Genomic DNA, 22,440 nt, shown 5'->3' on the forward strand with positions numbered 1-22,440 from the left:
ATTTAGCATTCATAATCTACAGTTGATGTTGCTAGTGCTGCTGCTATTTCTGCAAATTATAGTATTTATTTGTAAAAAAAAGAACATGAAAAATCTACCATCATCACCTTGTGAATATTTAAAAAAAATGGCGCAAAACAAAGGGTTTCTTTAAAGAAGAGGACTTCTCCTGCTGAATGCTCCACAAGCTCTCTAAGGTAGGAATGTGGTTATAAATCTAATTTAACTTTTAAATTTTTTTTTGTCTACTGTTTTATTTACTTAAATAACCTGTTTTATTTTTTGATATTATACAGGATCCTTTCAGAATTCTAATGCCGGGCCTGGCCCTTATTTGACTGTGTATTTAATAACTGCTGTTGCTGTTGAGAGTTGGTACAATTTTCTCAAAGGAATTTTCCATCTCTGAAAGGTATATAGTTATTAGTATTGCATACCCCTTTAATTCATTGACTTTCTTTTACTAAGTTTTTTATGTTATTTTTGTGTATTGTTAACTTAATTATTCTGTTTTTCTTTTTTATACAGGATCCATTCAGAATTCTAAAGCCGTCTCTTATTTCACTATGTATTTAATAACTGCAGTTGCTGCTGTTGCGAGATGGTACAATTTTCTAAAAGGCATTCTCCATCTCTGAAAGGTATATAGTTATTATTATTGCATACCCCTTTAATACATTGGCTTTCTTTTACATAGGTTTGCATGTGTTATTTTTGTGTACTATTTACTTAATGAATCTGTGTTTTTCTTTATTATACAGGATCCTTTCAGAATACTAAAGCTGGCCCTTATTTGACTGTGTATTTAATAATTGCTGCTTTTGCTGCTGCTGAGAGTTGTTTCATTTTACTAAAAGGCATTTTCCATCTCTGAAAGGTAATAATATAGTTATTACTATTGCATACCCCTTTAATGCATTGGCTTTCTTTTACCTAGGTTTGTATGTTATTTTTGTTTACTCTTTAATTAATGAATTTCTTTAATTTTTTATTTTTTATACAGGATCCTTTCAGAATTCTAAAGCCGACCCTTATTTGACTGTGTATTTAATAATTGCTGCTTTTCCTGCTGCTGAGAGTTGGTACAATTTTATAAAAGGCATTTTCCATCTCTGAAAGGTAATAATTTAGTTATTAGTATTGCACACCCCTTTAATGAATTGTCTTTCTTATACCTAGGTTTGCATGTGTTATTTTTGTCTACTGTTTACTTAATGAAACTCTGTGTTTTTCTTTATTATACAGGATCCTTTCAGAATTCTAAAGCCGACCCTTATTTGACTGTGTATTTAATAATTGCTGCTTTTCCTGCTGCTGAGAGTTGGTACAATTTTATAAAAGGCATTTTCCATCTCTGAAAGGTAATAATTTAGTTATTAGTATTGCACACCCCTTTAATGAATTGTCTTTCTTATACCTAGGTTTGCATGTGTTATTTTTGTCTACTGTTTACTTAATGAAACTCTGTGTTTTTCTTTATTATACAGGATCCTTTCAGAATTCTAAAGCCGACCCTTATTTGACTGTGTATTTAATAATTGCTGCTTTTCCTGCTGCTGAGAGTTGGTACAATTTTATAAAAGGCATTTTCCATCTCTGAAAGGTAATAATTTAGTTATTAGTATTGCACACCCCTTTAATGAATTGTCTTTCTTATACCTAGGTTTGCATGTGTTATTTTTGTCTACTGTTTACTTAATGAAACTCTGTGTTTTTCTTTATTATACAGGATCCTTTCAGAATTCTAAAGCCGACCCTTATTTGACTGTGTATTTAATAATTGCTGCTTTTCCTGCTGCTGAGAGTTGGTACAATTTTATAAAAGGCATTTTCCATCTCTGAAAGGTAATAATTTAGTTATTAGTATTGCACACCCCTTTAATGAATTGTCTTTCTTATACCTAGGTTTGCATGTGTTATTTTTGCCTACTGTTTACTTAATGAAACTCTGTGTTTTTCTTTATTATACAGGATCCTTTCAGAATTCTAAAGCCGACCCTTATTTGACTGTGTATTTAATAATTGCTGCTTTTCCTGCTGCTGAGAGTTGGTACAATTTTATAAAAGGCATTTTCCATCTCTGAAAGGTAATAATTTAGTTATTAGTATTGCACACCCCTTTAATGAATTGTCTTTCTTATACCTAGGTTTGCATGTGTTATTTTTGTGTACTGTTTACTTAATGAAACTCTGTGTTTTTCTTTATTATACAGGATCCTTTCAGAATTCTAAAGCCGACCCTTATTTGACTGTGTATTTAATAATTGCTGCTTTTCCTGCTGCTGAGAGTTGGTACAATTTTATAAAAGGCATTTTCCATCTCTGAAAGGTAATAATTTAGTTATTAGTATTGCACACCCCTTTAATGAATTGTCTTTCTTATACCTAGGTTTGCATGTGTTATTTTTGTCTACTGTTTACTTAATGAAACTCTGTGTTTTTCTTTATTATACAGGATCCTTTCAGAATTCTAAAGCCGACCCTTATTTGACTGTGTATTTAATAATTGCTGCTTTTCCTGCTGCTGAGAGTTGGTACAATTTTATAAAAGGCATTTTCCATCTCTGAAAGGTAATAATTTAGTTATTAGTATTGCACACCCCTTTAATGAATTGTCTTTCTTATACCTAGGTTTGCATGTGTTATTTTTGTCTACTGTTTACTTAATGAAACTCTGTGTTTTTCTTTATTATACAGGATCCTTTCAGAATTCTAAAGCCGACCCTTATTTGACTGTGTATTTAATAATTGCTGCTTTTCCTGCTGCTGAGAGTTGGTACTATTTTATAAAAGGCATTTTCCATCTCTGAAAGGTAATAATTTAGTTATTAGTATTGCACACCCCTTTAATGAATTGTCTTTCTTATACCTAGGTTTGCATGTGTTATTTTTGTCTACTGTTTACTTAATGAAACTCTGTGTTTTTCTTTATTATACAGGATCCTTTCAGAATTCTAAAGCCGACCCTTATTTGACTGTGTATTTAATAATTGCTGCTTTTCCTGCTGCTGAGAGTTGGTACTATTTTATAAAAGGCATTTTCCATCTCTGAAAGGTAATAATTTAGTTATTAGTATTGCACACCCCTTTAATGAATTGTCTTTCTTATACCTAGGTTTGCATGTGTTATTTTTGTCTACTGTTTACTTAATGAAACTCTGTGTTTTTCTTTATTATACAGGATCCTTTCAGAATTCTAAAGCCGACCCTTATTTGACTGTGTATTTAATAATTGCTGCTTTTCCTGCTGCTGAGAGTTGGTACTATTTTATAAAAGGCATTTTCCATCTCTAAAAGGTAATAATATTTTTATTAGTATTGGACACCACCTTTAATGAATTGTCTTTCTTTTACCTAGGTTTGCATGTGTTATTTTTGTGTACTGTTTACTTAATGAAACTCTGTGTTTTTCTTTATTATACAGGATCCTTTCGGAATACTAAAGCCGGCCCACATTTGACTGTTTTTTTTAATAATAACTGCTGCTGCTGCTGAGTGTTGGTACAATTTTCTCAAAAACATTTTCCATCTCTGAAAGGTAATAATATAGTTATTAGTATTGCACACCCTTTTAATGCATTGGCTTTCTTTTACCTAGGTTTGCATGTGTTTTTTTTTGTGTACTGTTTACTTAATGACACTCTGTGTTTTTCTTTATTATACAGGATCCTTTCAGAATTCTAAATCCGGCCCTTATTTGACTGTGTATTTAATAATTGCTGCTTTTGCTGCTGCTGAGAGTTGGTACAATTTTATAAAAGGCATTTTCCATCACTGAAAGGTAATAATATAGTTATTAGTATTGTACACCCCTTAAATGCAGTTGCTTTGTTTTAGATAGGTTTGCATGTGTTATTTGTACTGTTTACTTAATGAATCTCTGTTTTTCTTTATTATACAGGTTCCTTTCTGATTTATAAGTCTGTGCTTTGTTTGTCTGTGTATTTAAAAAATTGAGGAGCACTGACTACAAGTGCTTCGTTTCTGTACTACTGGAGTTTTCGTTTCTGTACTGCTGGAGTTGTGCTGAGAACAGGATCCTTTCTGATTTCTAAGTCTGGCCTTTGTTTGTCTGTGTATTTACAAAATTAAGGAGCACCAACTAGTCTACAAATGCTTCATTTCTGTACTGCTGGAGTTGTGCTAGAAACGGGAAGATACTTTCAGAAATCTGGCCTTTGTTTGACTGTTTATTTACAAATTTAAGAGCAACAATTACAAATGCTTTGTTTATGGACTACAAATTAATCTACAGACTGCTGATGGAACTGAGCTGAAAACAAATCAGTTTCTGTATTTTTCGAAAAATGCTGCTTACTGCTGCTGCTGACAATATTCTTCCATCTCTATATAAAAATAATTATTCATGCCAATTATTGGTGTTGTGGGGAGGATTGTGGAGAATTTTTTCAAGTGTTTATTGATTATTAAAAATAAAATAATATATAAATACTAAGACCAGTTGTATATCTTTATTTTCTCTATTATTTCAGTTATGATAACTATGAGGGTCATATAAATAAATCAAATAGCTAACACAAATAAAAACACTTATTTTATTCGAAAAAATAAGACAATAAAGAATAAACTTTTTTGATGAAACAACTTTATTGTTGAAAAAAAAATTAAGATGTATATTATTATTGCTATTAAAGTATTGTTCAAAATTTATAATTCACAACTCGAAATTTGATAGTGTTAAAGGGACACTGAACACAAATTTTTTCTTTCGTGATTCAATTTCTGATTTGTCTTTGTTCTCTTGCTATCTTTTATTGGAAAATAAAGTATCTAAACTTTTTTTTGGTTCATACCTGTGGACAGCACTTTTCAATTGGTTGATGAATTTGTCCACCAATCGGCAAGAACAACCCAGGTTGTTCACCAAAAATTAGCCGGCATCTAAACTTACATTGTTGTAATTTAAAATAAACATACCAAGAAAATGAAGAACATTTGATAATAGAAGTAAATTAGAAAGTAGCTTAAAATTGTATGCTCTATCTGAATCACAAAAGAAAAAAATTTGGTTCAGTGTCCCTTTAAGGTAATTGTATTTATTCATGGGCAACAGTGTTCTTCTAACACCAACATGCAATGTGCATTGGCGTATTTAGATTTTGTGCAGCCCTAGGCACTCAAAATTCTGCTGAGCCCCCCCCCCCCCCCCCCCCCCAAGGTCTTAGGCATTTTTTGGAATTTTTTTTTTTATTTGGAATAGTATTTCCAAAGTAAACGTCCACCAGAGCTTGCAAAACACTTGCACAGAGAGTGACCTACATAATCACAGACACATACAAAGTTATGCACATAGACACTGTCACACATGCGCACGTGCACACACACACACATATATATAAATATATACACTCACACATACAAATACACAACTATTACTACAATATATGTAGAAAAACTCAGATTCAATACTTTGCAAGCACAATGCTGAGTGTTGGAAATGCAAGAAAACTAAATGTAATAGCTATTGGAATAAAAGAAAGGTTCAGAGTTACCTCTCTTATTATACTCCCTTGATTTTAAGTTTCGTAAACTAAGTCTCTCATTAGATACCTGTATAATACTTCTAAAATAACTCTATGAAATATAGCCACAACAAATCTACTGCACCGCTCACATATATGCTGCCCTAGGCAAGGGCCTTGTTTGCCAAGGCCAAAATATACACCCCTGCCTCAATAGTAACCTACCTAATCAACTACAGTAATTTAATAGAGGGGGGTTATGAATGAAATAAGACTGTTTCGCCCTATCTTGGGGCTCGTCAGTATGGCGTAGGTTAATTATTTCACTCAATGTGTAATTTGAGTGATTAACATCACCAGCCATAGACAGCCTGTTTGGCCCATATGAGCCTCCTCCAATTAAATATTACTAAGTATCAATGTTTAAAATGTAAAAAAAAAATATTTATGATAAATACATGTGAAATATAAAAAGGACATTACAAAAGAAAGGTTTCATGTCCCTTTAAATGGTTGGTTATAGAGGAAGGTTAGTATAGTAACCGATTAAAAAATACCACCTATGGTAGATTATTTCACATGTGATCCTCTATCAATGATCATCATATCATAAGATTCTGAAGTTTTAAGGAATAAATGAGGAATTGAGTATTTTAATTTTAAATATAGATATAAAATCTCAAAAAGATGAAATGCTTGAGTTGAGTTGAACATCAACCATACAAAAAATAAAATTTTGGAAAATGAATGAGGCACAAAGATGGCGAAACGGGCTGCCTATGGTTGATGTATTTTTATATCTCAACACATTTCACCTTTTTTAATATTATAATAGACTAAAAAACATTACTTTCGGATCTTTTTTTTTTTTTCTTTTTCAAAGTTAGAAAATGTATTTTTTTTGTGGTCACTAATTTCTATACAAGGTATAGATTTTCTTAATCTTACAATAAAATTTAGTTTGACACAAGAGCTGTGGGTGAGACAGAGACTAAAGTCAAGCGTGACTGATTTGATTATCTTCAATGAACAAAAATTTGTCAATAAAATTATCAATAGTTGTTTTGTTTTACTTTAGAGATAATATGTCTAAATATTTCTTGTCTACAAGAAAAAAAAGGAACCAACTTGTAACTGCTTCATCTCTGTGCTGTGTGACTGTCTGAGAATGAACAATTTTGAACATTTATTAAATATTTCACTCAGTAAATGTGTATTTGTGCACTGCAGTGTTTATCCACTGGTTTTGTGTAATATTTCTTTTTTTGATTAGCTCATCTTTTTATATATTCTGTTAATCTTAAAGATGATCAATAACTAAGTCAATTAGCAAGACTCAGGCTGAGTATTTGTGATGTGCACTGCACATTTAGATGCAATCTTCAATGTTAAAATTGAACTTGCACAATCCTTAAAACAATTAATTAATTTATTATTAGCTGTTTTTAAATAGCATGTGATGTCCCTTTAAGAGGTCCGCTATTACAGACCATAATCAATTGCAAAGTATTCTTCTCAGATTCCTAAAAAGGATAACTGGAAGGAAGCAAATTTACAGGGGAATTAAAAATCCATTCCATTCTCGGCATGTTTCAAAAGTAAACTACCATGGTGGCATGGATGGCACAATACCATATGCATTTTAAGAGAGAGGCTTTTAAAAAGGTGTGTCAAGCATTAAAAAGATAATGTCAAAATTAAACTTCAAATTGTTGATTAGATAAAGATTTGAAAATTTTTCAACATTAATTTCTTTTTAAATATACAATTGTACACCTTTTGTTTTAAATTATTGGGGGTGAAATGTTTGGCCTAAATCATGCCATCCTTGGTGTTAGAAAAACTTCCAAGTTAGCAAGGTGATCATGTGATTCATTTTAAATTAATAATGTACCTAGTACTTACCGTACCAAACCACAAAAAAAAGATATAAAAGCCTTCAATTTCATATGCATAATGAGTGACGCCCAACTACAGAGCGCAGCAATTTTCAATAAGTTTCCGATTAAATTCTATTTAGGAAATGTACAACAAATATTGCTTGATAATCTATGTTGAAAACAAGATACCTAGGTAGAGGCAAGGCATTCTGGGCCCCTAAATGGCAGGAAATAGTGCAGACTGCAGACATCCAGTGCTGTTTCAATTCATTCTTGCAAGACTGCTGCCATTTAGTGATCAAGAGACGTGCACACTCCTGAGCTTTTATTCATACTTAATTTCAACAAAGATACCCAGAGAAAACAATGTCAGTACAGTAGAAGTAACTAGAGAACTTAAAACTTTTGCTCTGTCTGAACAGTGACAAATTTAGGGTTAAATAATAAATATACCATTCCCTGCAAAGAAATTGTCAAGGCAAACTGCTTTAACTAACACATAAAAGGGATTGGTTTTGATTTATTTGTTTTTGTTTAGTTTTTTTGTGTATGTGTGTGTATGAGACAGAGTGTGTGCGTGTAAAGTAGAGAAAAGACAACAGAGTTTAGAATAAGAGATATAATTAAACACATAAAAATTCATGAGGACAATGTGAGACGCCCTTTAATGAGTGCAGCAATTTAAAATAGGTTTCCCATTTAATGTACTTTTATTTAGGAAATGTACATAAAATATTGCTTGATAATCTTTTTCTGAAAAGTAAAACTAGATACCTAGGTAGCAGGGACGTGCAGTCAGGGGCACTGGCCATATGCGGTCAAAACTGAATGAATACAAACAATTAATATTTCTAAATAACAAATACATATATTTTATTCACTTGTTAAGTTATGGAGAGAGGCAGTGAGTGAGCACTACAGGTCTGCTTAGATCCATTGCTCACCATGACTAGTATTTCCTATGAGCCGCGAGCACCAGCGTCCAGCACCACCCACAGAGTTGTTGCAGCTCAGAGCAGACAAGAATAAACCCAATCTGAGGCAGCTCCCATAGTGTGTATAAAATATGTGTCAGAGTGTGTTGGTAGTGTACGTGTGTGTGTATATATATATATATATATATATATATATATATATATATATATATTTATATTGAAAGTAATGCATTCATTTTGCAAACTGCAAGTCACATAAAATTAATATGATAAGTGATAGAATAAATTAAAAGTAGCGCTACAATAGCTTTAAGTATTAAAAACTATGGGTAAAAGTAATAACAAAATTTGATGATAATAAGTAATAATTATAAAATTCTTACACAATCAATATAAAGTAATGTGTGATGATAATATACAAATAAACCACAATAGGAGAATTAGCTAGAAAAACATAGATTGATTTAATATAAAAAGATGATAAACGAATAACACTTGATAAAAGGAAGCAGAAAAAAAATTAAGCATATAAAAAATATTTTTGGTAGATTTAGCTTTTTTAATAATGCATGGACAAACAAAATAAAATAAGACAATCAAATGAAAGAATGTCTACATCAAACCAACTTAATGAATTTGGTTGCAAAATTCATATATAAAAGAGAGAGAGCCCAGAATTTAAAAAGTCTTGATCGACATAAAATGATTACTTTCTTAAAATAATTAATCCAATGGATCATTATAGAGAATTACCTTTTTTTAAAAAAAAAAAAAGCATGTCAAATAGGTAGGCGTTTTGGTATCTTTAGCTGTACCTATAGTTAAAGCTAATAGTCTTTTAGCGTCCCAAAAATGTAGTTTCAATTTATCACTTAAAAGTTGTTTTGTATCTTAGCTGTACCTATAGTTAAAGGTAATAGTCTTTTTGCGGTCACAATTTGTAGTTTCAATTTATTTCTTAAAAGTTATGATTAGTAGTTCAGTAAAAATAGTAGTGGACAGCCACTATTAAAACTTTCAGAGTCCCGCTGTGAAATGTTAGGAGCACAGTTTAGTACACACAGATCTTACTTGTCAGATTCATACATTAGGTGGATATATACCTGGCATGCTGTGCATGCAATCTCACCCTTCAGCGTCCACAATCTGAGATCTGGCAGGCTTCTGATGTCGGTGCTCGGTAATGATTGTAGATGATTGTTGGACCCAGTTTTTTTCAGACTTGCGCAAGTCACCGTGGTAAACCGGTGTTTCTTTATACCATAGGTGGATATATACGTGGCCTGCTGTGCAGGTAATCTCACTAGACATGTGCGGTTCGTTTCGGATTAATTCGGAAATTCGGTAAATTCGGTAAATTCAGAGATTCGGATCGATTCGGATTTCCGAATTAAAATACTTCCGAATCTACCGAATGAATCCGAAATAGCTGCCGTATCTCAGAATAAATCCGAATTAGCTCGTTAAAATTCGGCATTTCCCCATAGGAAACAATGGGAGTTTCGGCTGAACACCGCAGCCCCATTGTTTCCTATGGGGAAACACTAAGTCTGCACCTAACACCCTAACATGTACCCCGAGTCTCTAAACACCCCTAATCTGACACTTATTAACCCCTAATCTGCCGCCCCCGCTATCGCTGACACCTGCATTATTTTATTAACCCCTAATCTGCCGACCGAATATCGCCGCCACCTACATTATAACTATTAACCCCTAATCTGCTGTCCCTAACACCGCCGACCCCTACATTATAGTTATTAACCCCTAATCTGCCCCCCCCCCAACGTCGCCGCAATCTAACTACAAGTATTAACCCCTAATCTGCCGACCCGATATCGCCGCCGCCTACATTATAGCTATTAACCCCTAATCTGCTGTCCCTAACACCGCCGACCCCTACATTATAGTTATTAACCCCTAATCTGCCTCCCCCAACGTCGCCGCAATCTAACTACAAGTATTAACCCCTAATCTGCCGACCCGATATCGCCGCCGCCTACATTATAGCTATTAACCCCTAATCTGCTGTCCCTAACACCGCCGACCCCTACATTATAGTTATTAACCCCTAATCTGCCCCCCCAACGTCGCCGCAATCTAACTACAAGTATTAACCCCTAATCTGCCGACACGATATCGCCGCCGCCTACAATATAGCTATTAACCCCTAATCTGCTGTCCCTAACACCGCCGACCCCTACATTATAGTTATTAACCCCTAATCTGCCTCCCCCAACGTCGCCGCAATCTAACTACAAGTATTAACCCCTAATCTGCCGACCGCAAATCGCCGCAACTATAATAAATGTATTAACCCCTAAACCGCCGCACTCCCGCCTCGCAAACACTATAATACATTTTATTAACCCCTAATCTGCCCTCCCTAACATCGCCGCCACCTACCTACAATTATTAACCCCTAACCTCACGCCCGCACCGTTGCCGCTACTATAATAAGGTTATTAACCCCTAAACCTAAGTCTAACCCTAACACTAACACCCCCTAACTTAAATATAATTTAAATAAAACGAAATAAGTTTACTATAGTTAAATAAATGAATCCTATTTAAAACTAAACACTTACCTGTAAAATAAACCCTAAGATAGCTGCAATATAACTAATAGTTACATTGTAGCTATTTTAGGATTTATATTTATTTTACAGGCAACTTTGTATTTATTTTAACTAGGTACAATAGTTATTAAATAGTTAATAACTATTTAATAACTACCTAGCTAAAATAAATACAAATTTACCTGTAAAATAAATCCTAACCTAAGTTACAATTACACCTAACACTACACTATCATTAATCAGATTAGAATCCAATCGGATTGAACTTGAATCTGATTGGCTGATTGAATCAGCCAATCAGATTTTTCCTACCTTAATTCCGATTGGCTGATAGAATCCTATCAGCCAATCGGAATTCAAGGGACGCCATCTTGGATGACGTCACTTAAAGGTACAGTCACCTAGTCGTCGGATCAAGAAAGAAGAGGATGCTCTGCGTGGGATGTCTTCAGGATGCTGCCGCTCCGCTCCCGATGGATGAACAGAGAAGATGCCGCCTGGATCAAGACTTCTGATGGATGGAAGACCTCTTCTTGCCCCGCTTGGATGAAGACTTCTGCCGGTCTGGATGTCCTCTTCTGCCCGATCGGATGAAGACTTCGGCCCGCTGGGTGAAGACACGGTAGAGAGATCTTCAGGGGGGTAGTGTTAGGTTTATTTAAGGGGGGTTTGGGTTAGAGTAGGGGTATGTGGGTGGTGGGTTGTAATGTGGGGGGGGGTATTGTGTTTTTTTTTACAGGCAAAAGAGCTGTTTTCTTTGGGGCATGCCCCGCAAAAGGTCCTGTTCAGGGCTGGTAAGGTAATAGAGCTGATTACTTTTGTAATTTAGTATAGGGTAGGGCATTTTTTTATTTTGGGGGGCTTTGTTATTTTATTAGGGGGCTTAGATTAGGTGTAATTAGTTTAAAATTCTTGTAATTTTTTTTATTTTTTGTAATTTAGTGTTTGTTTTTTTTGTACTTTAGTTTAGTTTATTTCATTGTATTTAATTGTAGGTACTTGTAGTTAATTTATTTAACGATAGTGTAGTGTTAGGTTTAATAGTAACTTAGGTTAGGATTTATTTTACAGGTAATTTTGTAATTATTTTAACTAGGTAGCTATTAAACAGTAAATATCTATTTAATAGCTATTGTACCTAGTTAAAATAAATACAAAGTTGCCTGTAAAATAAATATAAATGCTAAAATAGCTACAATGTAACTATTAGTTATATTGTAGCTATATTAGAGTTTATTTTACAGGTAAGTATTTAGTTTTATATAGGATTAATTTATTTAGTTAATTTAATGACAGTGTAGTGTTAGGTGTAATTGTAACTTAGGTTAGGGTTTATTTTACAGGTAAATTTGTATTTATTTTAGCTAGGTAGTTATTAAATAGTTATTAACTATTTAATAGCTATTGTACCTAGTTAAAATAAATACAAAGTTTCCTGTAAAATAAATATAAATCCTAAAATAGCTACAATGTAACTATTAGTTATATTGTAGCTATATTAATAGCTAGTAGGGGGCTTAGATTAGGTGTAATTAGTTTAAAATTATTGTAATATTTTATTATTCTTGCTAATTTAGTGTTTGTTTATTTTTTTGTACTTTTCTGATGGATGGAAGACCTCTTCTTGCCCCGCTTGGATGAAGACTTCTGCTGGTCTGGATGTCCTCTTCTGCCCCATTGGATGAAGACTTCGGCCCGGCTGGGTGAACACGACTCAAGGTAGGGAGATCTTCAGGGGGGTAGTGTTAGGTTTATTTAAGGGGGGTTTGGGTTAGAGTAGGGGTATGTGGGTGGTGGGTTGTAATGTGGGGGGGGGGTATTGTGTTTTTTTTTAACAGGCAAAAGAGCTGTTTTCTTTGGGGCATGCCCCGCAAAAGGCCCTGTTCAGGGCTGGTAAGGTAATAGAGCTGTTAACTTTTGTAATTTAGTATAGGGTAGGGCATTTTTTTTTATTTTGGGGGGCTTTGTTATTTTATTAGGGGGCTTAGATTAGGTGTAATTAGTTTAAAATTCTTGTAATATTTTTTTATTTTTTGTAATTTAGTGGGGGGGTTTTTGTACTTTAGTTTAGTTTTTTTAATTGTATTTAATTGTAGGTACTTGTAGTTAATTTATTTAATGATAGTGTAGTGTTAGGTTTAATTGTAACTTAGGTTAGGATTTATTTTACAGGTAATTTTGTAATTATTTTAACTAGGTAGCTATTAAATAGTCAATATCTATTTAATAGCTATTGAACCTAGTTAAAATAAATACAAAGTTGCCTGTACAATAAATATAAATGCTAAAATAGCTACAATGTAACTATTAGTTATATTGCAGCTATATTAGGGTTTATTTTACAGGTAAGTCTTTAGTTTTATATAGGATTCATTTATTTAGTTAATTTAATGATAGTGTAGTGTTAGGTGTAATTGTAACTTAGGTGATGATTTATTTTACAGGTAAATTTGTATTTATTTTAGCTAGGTAGTTATTAAATAGTTATTAACTATTTAATAACTATTGTACCTAGTTAAAATAAATACAAAGTTGCCTGTAAAATAAATATAAATCCTAAAATAGCTACAATGTAACTATTAGTTATATTGAAGCTATATTAATAGCTAGTAGGGGGCTTAGATTAGGTGTAATTAGTTTAAAATTATTGTAATATTTTATTATTTTTGGTAATTTAGTGTTTGTTTGTATTTTGGTACTTGTATGATGGATGGAAGACCTCTTCTTGCCCCGCTTGGATGAAGACTTCTGCCGGTCTGGATGTCCTCTTCTGCCCCATCGGATGAAGACTTCAGCCCGGCTGGGTGAACACGACTCAAGGTAGGGAGATCTTCAGGGGGGTAGTGTTAGGTTTATTTAAGGGGGTTTGGGTTAGAGTAGGGGTATGTGGGTGGTGGGTTGTAATGTGGGGGGGGGGAGATTGTGTTTTTTTTTTACAGGCAAAAGAGCTGTTTTCTTTGGGGCATGCCCCGCAAAGGGCCCTGTTCAGGGCTGGTAAGGTAATAGAGCTGTTAACTTTTGTAATTTAGTATAGGGTAGGACATTTTTTTATTTTGGGGGGCTTTGTTATTTTATTAGGGGGCTTAGATTAGGTGTAATTAGTTTAAAATTCTTGTAATATTTTTTTATTTTTTGTAATTTAGTGTTTTTTTTTTTTTGTAATTTAGTGGGGGGTTTTTGTACTTTAGTTTATTTAATTGTAGATAATTGTAGGTACTTGTAGTTAATTTATTTAATGACAGTGTAGTGTTAGGTTTAATTGTAACTTAGGTTAGGATTTATTTTACAGGTAATTTTGTAATTATTTTAACTAGGTAGCTATTAATTAGTCAATAACTATTTAATAGCTTTTGTACCTAGTTAAAATAAATACAAAGTTACCTGTAAAATAAAAATAAATCCTAAAATAGCTACAATGTAACTATTAGTTATATTGCAGCTATATTAGGGTTTATTTTACAGGTAAGTATTTTGTTTTAAATATGATTCATTTATTTAGTTAATTTAATGATAGTGTAGTGTTAGGTGTAATTGTAACTTAGGTTAGGATTTATTTTACAGGTAAATTTGTAATTATTTTAACTAGGTAGCTATTAAACAGTAAATATCTATTTAATAGCTATTGTACCTAGTTAAAATAAATACAAAGTTGCCTGTAAAATAAAAATAAATCCTAAAATAGCTACAATGTAACTATTAGTTATATTGTAGCTATATTAGAGTTTATTTTACAGGTAAGTATTTAGTTTTATATAGGATTCATTTATTTAACTATAGTAAACGTATTTCGTTTTATTTAAATTATATTTAAGTTAGGGGGTGTTAGTGTTAGGGTTAGACTTAGGTTTAGGGGTTAATAACCTTATTATAGTAGCGGCGACGTTGGGGGCGGGAGATTAGGGGTTAATAATTGTAGGTAGGTGGCGGCGATGTTAGGGAGGGCAGATTAGGGGTTAATAAAATGTATTATAGTGTTTGCGAGGCGGGAGTGCGGCGGTTTAGGGGTTAATACATTTATTATAGTGGCGGCGATTTGCGGTCGGCAGATTAGGGGTTAATACTTGTAGTTAGATTGCGGGGACGTTGGGGGGGCAGATTAGGGGTTAATAACTATAATGTAGGGGTCGGCGGTGTTAGGGACAGCAGATTAGGGGTTAATAGCTATAATGTAGGCGGCGGCGATATCGGGTCGGCAGATTAGGGGTTAATACTTGTAGTTAGATTGCGGCGACGTTGGGGGAGGCAGATTAGGGGTTAATAACTATAATGTAGGGGTCGGCGGTGTTAGGGACAGCAGATTAGGGGTTAATAGCTATAATGTAGGTTGCGGCGATATCCGATCGGCAGATTAGGGGTTAAATAATGTTATTATAGGGTTTGCGATGTGGGGGGGCCTCGGTTTAGTGATTCATAGGTAGTTTATGGGTGTTAGTGACTTAGTGTACTAAATGGGTGTTAGTGTACTAAAAACATACCGAATTTCGGAACGGAATAGAACCGAATTCAGCCGAATCAGAATAAATCCGAAACGAATTTATTCGGATCCGAATAAATCCGAAACGAATTTATTCAAATTTTGCCGAATCCGATTCGATCCGAAACGAAATTTGAAAAGTCCGAATCGATCCGAACCGAAAACGAACCAAATTTTTTAGCCATGCACATGTCTAAATCTCACCCTTTAGAGTCCACAATATGATATCTTGCAGGCTTATGATGTCGGTGCTCGGTAATGATTGTAGATGATTGTTTGTCCCAGTTCTTTTCAGACTTGCGCAAGTCACCGTGGTAAACCGGTGTTTCTTTTCTCAGTGGTTTTCCTGCTCTTATTACTTAAATGTACGCAGGAAGCAGTAGACAGTTTGCAAACTTCCCAGTTTGGTTCGGGATCTTTATTTGATATAAGGAAACAAATCCTGGGTACAGCTTTTCAAAATACACAGCTTTCTAAGCGTTTCACCCGATTTCAGGTCTTTTTAAAAAAAAAATGTTATAAGTAAATTTTCTATACTGATCCATTGTATTATTTTTTTTCAGAAAGGATTCATTTTATGTCAATTAAGAATATTTATAATATGTGCTCTCTCTCTTTTATATATGAATTGTTCAGTTCAACAAAATTCATTAGGATGGTTTGATGTATTGTATAGATTGTTTATTTTGATTGTCCATGCATTATTGAAAAAGCAAAATCTACAGAAAATGTTTTCTATATGCTTAAATTTCTTGCTGCTTCCTGTTATCAAGTGTTATTCGTTTATCATCTTATTATATTAAATCAATCTATGTTTTTGTTGCTATTTCTCCTATTGTGGTTTATTTGTATATTATCATCACACATTACTTTATATTGAGTGTGTAAGAATTTTATACTTATCACTTCTTATCATCAAATCTTGTAATTACTTTTAACCATAGTTTTTAATACTTAAAGCTATTGTAGTGCCACTTTTAATTTATTCTATCACTTATCACATTTTTTATAAGCAGGAGGAGGTTATCATAAAAGAGGCCTAAGTATTTGAAGTCCAGCGCTGAAAACTTAACACACATAGAATTAATATCAAACAGCTGAAGCTGACAACTGACAATTATCCATGTAACAACAACCAGTTTCATCATTGATAACATAACAGTGCAAGGAGTTGTATTGTAACTTTATAACATATCCATGAAAGCAGAAATGTATACACCATTACAAGCACAAAACCATTACTTTAATATTTCATAACAGCTTATTATTTACTGCATGCATAACCATTATTCTTGGTTTTTCAAAAGATACTTCAGAAGAACAACAATATGAAAAGAAAGTTCATATCAATAATTGTGCCTTATACATAACATTTGAAGCCATATTAATGAAGAGTCCATGTCCATATAATGCTAACTGTCTATCACAGCAAATACCCTGGGGGGACCGTTAAGCTCCGACTCCGAGTCCGTCTAGCAAATCGAATCACTCGATTGGTATTGTGAGATAACTATTGGAATTTGTAAATTTCTCCTATATATGTGGTTAAAAAGGAATGAAGGGGCGCCCTAGACGAGAGTCAAACAGCTCACAACAAATACCGAGGGGGACCGGTGAGCTCTGAGTCGCTCCAGTATATCGAATCACACGATTGGTATTGTGACGTGAGATGGAATTTGCAAATTTCTCCTATATCTGTGGTTAAAACAGAATGAAGGGGCGCCCTAGATGAGAGTCAAACAACTCACAGCAAATGCTGAGGTGGACTGGTAAGCTCCGAGTTGCTCCAGCATATCGAATCACGCGATTGGTATTGTGACGTGAGATAACTTATGGAATTTACAAATTACTCCTATATCTGTGGTTTGCTTAGGAGCATAAATTTTTGACAAAGTTATGGCTTTAATGTTATTTATAAGGTATCATTATTGATATGAACTATCTTTCCATATTGTTGTGCTGAAGTATATTTGAAAAAAAACAGAATAATGGTTAATGCATGCAGTAAATAATAAGCTGTTATGAAATATTAAAGTAATGGTTTTTTTGCTTGTAATGGTGTTTAAATTTCTGCTTTCAATGATATTTTATAAAAATACAACTCTGTACACCCTTAAGGAATGATGAAACTACTTGTTACTTGTTATATGAATAACATCACTTGTCCACTTAAGCTATTTGCTATTTTAACTCTATATTACAATTATAGTGTATATTAGTGTATGAGTGTGTATGTTTGGACATATCATAAATGTTGATGATGAGATAGTTACAAAATAAAAGTTTCATTGTATACAGGCCTGTGAAAATAGTTTACTTACAATGCAAACAAAAAATTAAAACAATATCTAGGATAAAAATGAATGTCATCCAGCCTTGTACACATATTAACTGCCAGGCTGTATACCAGCACAGCCCATACTCTAGCTGTAAGTGCTCATACGCCTCAAACCCATATCACTTTGCTCTGTGTACCATTTGTGTTGATAAGTATAAATATTGGAACTACATTTGCATATATTTAACAACTATTTAATTATTTTCTTACCTGTATGCGATTGCGTGTGTTGTAAAGAATGCTAATTGTCATGTAATTTAATCGTAACTTTAAAGGGACAGTAAAATACAAAAGAAAATTTACATGATTGAAATAGGGCATGTAAATTTTAAACAACTTACAAATTTAGTTTTTTAAAAAAATTTGATTTGTTCTCTTGGTATACTTGAAAGCTAAACCTAGGAGGTTCATAATCATATACAGCAATTACTAATTTCTTAGACCTTGAAGACAGCCTCGAATCTGAATGCATTTTGACCGTTTTTCAACACTAGAGGGCATTAGTTCATGTATTTCGTAAAGATAACATTGAGCTCACGCATGTGAATTTACCTAGGAGTGAGCACTGAATGGCTAAAATGTTAGTCGATCAAAGTGACTGAAATAACAGGGAAGTTTGCATAGGCTTACATACAAGGTAATTACAGAGCTAATACGTCTATTATTATTATAGCTGTTTTGGTTTATACAAAACTGACGAATGGGTAATAAAGCAAAGGGATTATCTATCTTTTTAAACAACAAAAAATCTGGTGTTGACTGTCCCTTTAAGCTAACTCTATTGGGTTTATATATATGTGTCTTGTGCGTTTTATAGCCGTTGGCAGTGCCCTACAACAACCACCAGGCTCTGACCTCAGTCACCGTCTACTGCACGTCACTGCTAGGTAGAGGCAAGGCATTCTGGAACCCTAAATGGCAGGAGATAATGAAGACATCTAGTGCTCTTTCAAATCATTCATGCAAAACTGCTGGCATTTAGTGTTGATCAAGAGACGTGCACACTCCTGAAATTTGGTACCTGCTTATTTTCTTAAAAAATAATACCCAGAGAAGACAATACATGTTGTCACTTGTCAGTACAGTAGAAGTGAATTGGGAACTTAACCATATGCTCTTTCACAGGCTAATTTCTTAGACCTTGAGAGCCGCCTCTATTCTGAATGCATTTTTACATTTTTTCACCAATATAGGGTGTTAGTTCATGTGTGTCAAATAGATAACACTGTGCTCAGACACTTTAAGTTAGCTATGAGCCAGCACTGATTGGATGAAATGCAAGTCTATCAAAATAACTGAGATAAGGGGGCAGTCTGCAGAGCCTTAAATTAAAGGAAATCACAGAGGTTAAAAGTGTATTAATATAACCGCAATGGTTATGCAAAACTAGGGAATGTGTAATAATAAAGGGATTATCTATCTTTTTATACAACAAACATTCTGGTTTTGAATGTGCCTTTAACAAAAAAAAAGGATTTGATTTTTTATTATATTTTTGTTGAAGGTTTTTTTTCATTAGAAAGAGTAGAGGAGAATAGAGAGTTTAGAATAAGAAAGAGATACAAACCGAAAATGTAATGTGGACAATGAAAGACGACCCCTACATAGCGCAGCAATTTTAAAGGGACAGTCTAGTACAAAATAAACTTGCATGATTCAGATAGGGCATGTCACTTGAAACAATTTTCATATCTACTTTTATCACCAATTTTACTTTGTTCTATTGGTATTATTATTTGAAAGGTAAACCTAGCAGCAGGTTTATATACTAATTTCTTAGACCTGGAGAGCCGCCTCTATTCTGAATGCATTTTTATATTTTTTCACCAATAAAGGGTGTTATTTCATGTGTGTCAAATAGATAACACTCTGCTCAGACACTTTAAATTAACTATGAGCCAGCACTGATTGGATGAAATGCAAGTCTGTCTAAAGAACTGAGATAAGGGGGCAGTCTGCAGAGGCTTAAATAAAAGGCAATCACAGAGGTAAAAAGTGTATTAACATAACAACATTGGTTATGCAAAACTAGGGACTGGGTGTGTAATAAAGGGATTATCTATCTTTGAAAAAAATAACAATTCTGATGTATACTGTGACTTTAAATAAGTTTACCATTTTATTCTATTTAGGAAATGTATCACAAATATCGCTTGATATTATTTGTTGAAAACAAGATAGCTAGGTAGAGGCAAGGCATTCTGAACCCCTAAATGGAAAGAAATGGTGCAGAAATCTAGTGCTCTTTCTAATCACTCTTGCAAAACTGCTGCCATTTAGGGATCAAGAGACGTGCACACTCCTGAGCTTTTGTTCCTGCTTGATTTTAACAAAGATACCAAGAGAAAACAATATCTGTACAGTAGAAGTAAATAAAGAACTGAAAATGTATGCTGTCTGAACAGTGACAAATTTAGTTTTAAATATCCCTTTAAAAATAAAAAGGGAAAATGCAAAAAAAGGAACTTTTTTTTTTTTTTTTTTATATTTGTTTTATATATATTTTTTTTTATATATATTTTTAATTTTTTTTTTATATTTTTGTTTTTTATATTTTTTTTTATATATATATTTTTATATATATATATTTTTATATATATATTTTTTATATAACAGTATATATATATATTATTAAAATAAACTATGCTACCTATGACCTAAAAAAGTGATGGAAGGCAAGGTAGTGGTTGGTACTGTTAGCACTAGGACATAAAAAAATACAAAACAGAAAAAAACACAGCAAGCAGCAATTCCAGCAAACAATAATCCCTTTAAGAGGGTAAACAAAACAAACAGGGAAAATAAACCTAGAGGAGTAGTATATTTTTTTTTGTGGGAGAGGGTTGTTCTAAAATTAGTCTGACTCTTGACATATAAGAATGCAGGACCCGCGTCACTTCCGGTGACATGACATCTGCTGTTGGAGGTGTGTGGTGCTCACTGCACATGCGCAAGAAGCCCATCCTCCTAAAATCAGCAGTTGAAGCCTACACAACGGGTCAAGGAATTATATGGGCAGTATACTTCATTGCACAGGCACACAGAATACCGCACATGTGGACACACACAACCCGACTCCTCACGCTCAGTTTAATAAACTGCATCAGATGGTCCATAATTTTTACAGGTAATTTGGCCTTTAGTTTGCATGCACACACTGCCGTAAACATGCATGCGCACTAAAGGCCAAATCACCGGTAAAAATTATGGACCATCAGATGCAGTTTATTAAACTGAGCGTGAGGAGTCGGGTTGTGTGTGTCCGCATGTGCAGTATTCTGCGTGCCTGTGCAATGAAGTATACTGCCCATATAATTCCTTGACCTGTTGTGTAGGCTTCAAATGCTGATTTTAGGAGGATGGGCCTCTTGCGCATGTGCAGTGAGCACCACACACCTCCAACAGCAGATGTCATGTCACCGGAAGTGACGCGGGTCCTGCATTCTTATAAGTCACAACTAATTTTATAACAGGGGCAATGGACAAAGGGAAATAATACCAATAATGTTGTGAAAGCTAAAAATTGCTTTCAGCAACAAGAAGACCCCTTTAAGTGCTCTCAAAATGAGGCACTGATTTTTTTTTTTTTTGGGGGGGGAGGTTAACTATAACAAGCCCTCTTCTAATCTCCTGAGCTCCTCAGGGTGCTTCTCAGCCAAATGAGCACGAAAAGCGGCATATCTGCTTGAAGCAACACAGTCTCCACATGACACCACCTTCAAGCACACACCACATACTAAGCCACAAAGGCGAAAAATCCTTTGACAGCCACCTGCAGTAAGGTCAAAAGATGACCCTACCTGCATTGTATGTGTAGGGGACTGGGGGGGGGGGGAAACCGGTGAAAAAGGTGCTGGTGATGTAGCCGACCCAGCTATTACAGCTGAGGCTGGCGTTACAGAGGACTGTAGAGGAGAAGAGGAAGGAAGGGGCACAGCTACACTTGTCGTGGCTGTCATTGAGCTTGTTGACGGCACCACTGGTGCCGCAACACTTCCAGGACGGGGTCTTATCCTGGAAGTACGCAACCCCTTCGACTGTCCAGCAACAGTTTTGGATTTCCGAAACCGAGATTTCTTGGAGATTCCAGAACTAGTTGATGGACTATCCACCACACTCCTGCTGGATGTAGTGCCTGTGGTTTGTGAAACTGGAGGAGGGGGTCCAACCACTGGGGAGCTCGCTCCTTCTCCACTGTCAGCACAAGGAGTTGCAAGTCCTTTTTTAGGACCTGGCCTCTCTATCTCCTTGTGCACAATGGAGAGGTGATGCGTAAGGGCAGTAGTGCCCAATCTCCCTCCTTTCCCCCTCTTGATGCTCTTCCCACAATGAATACACTGCACCTGCAGTGCTTCATTTACACTGGAGCTGTCAGGAATACAAAAATGTTCCCATAACCACGACCTGAGTCTGGATTTAACAACTCCAGCGTCATGCCTGCGCTGTGATTCAGCAGGCATGGTGAGAGACACCGGTACATCAGAAGAGGGTAAGGTAGTGGCAGATGTAGAAATAGTGGTGTCGTCAGAAGCAACTATTGTACCTGTAACACCTGGAGTTGCTGGGCGGTGGACCCCGGCCTCCACAGGCGCAGCAACACCAGAGTGCTGGGAATTTACACCACACTCAGGTACAACAACTAATTCTGACCCCATTGCATCTGATGTGTCAGCTGACACATCATGCAAAGAAGCATCAAGTCCCAATTGCACCGAATGGTGGATGACATCCGCCGCCATGGGAGAAGAAGT

At 34.6% G+C, this 22,440-nt stretch overlaps 1 long non-coding RNA gene across 1 annotated transcript; it reads left to right on the forward strand.

Moving 5' to 3' along the window:
- Positions 1-130: 130 nt before the first annotated feature.
- On the forward strand, positions 131-549 carry LOC128662357 (uncharacterized). The gene is made up of 3 exons (XR_008402761.1): positions 131-197; positions 297-412; positions 529-549. It is a non-coding gene; the product is annotated as an uncharacterized LOC128662357 (long non-coding RNA).
- The last annotated feature ends 21,891 nt before the right edge of the window (positions 550-22,440 follow it).

Source organism: Bombina bombina, chromosome 6, assembly GCF_027579735.1.
Source record: "Bombina bombina isolate aBomBom1 chromosome 6, aBomBom1.pri, whole genome shotgun sequence".
NCBI classification, from domain to species: Eukaryota; Metazoa; Chordata; class Amphibia; order Anura; family Bombinatoridae; genus Bombina; species Bombina bombina.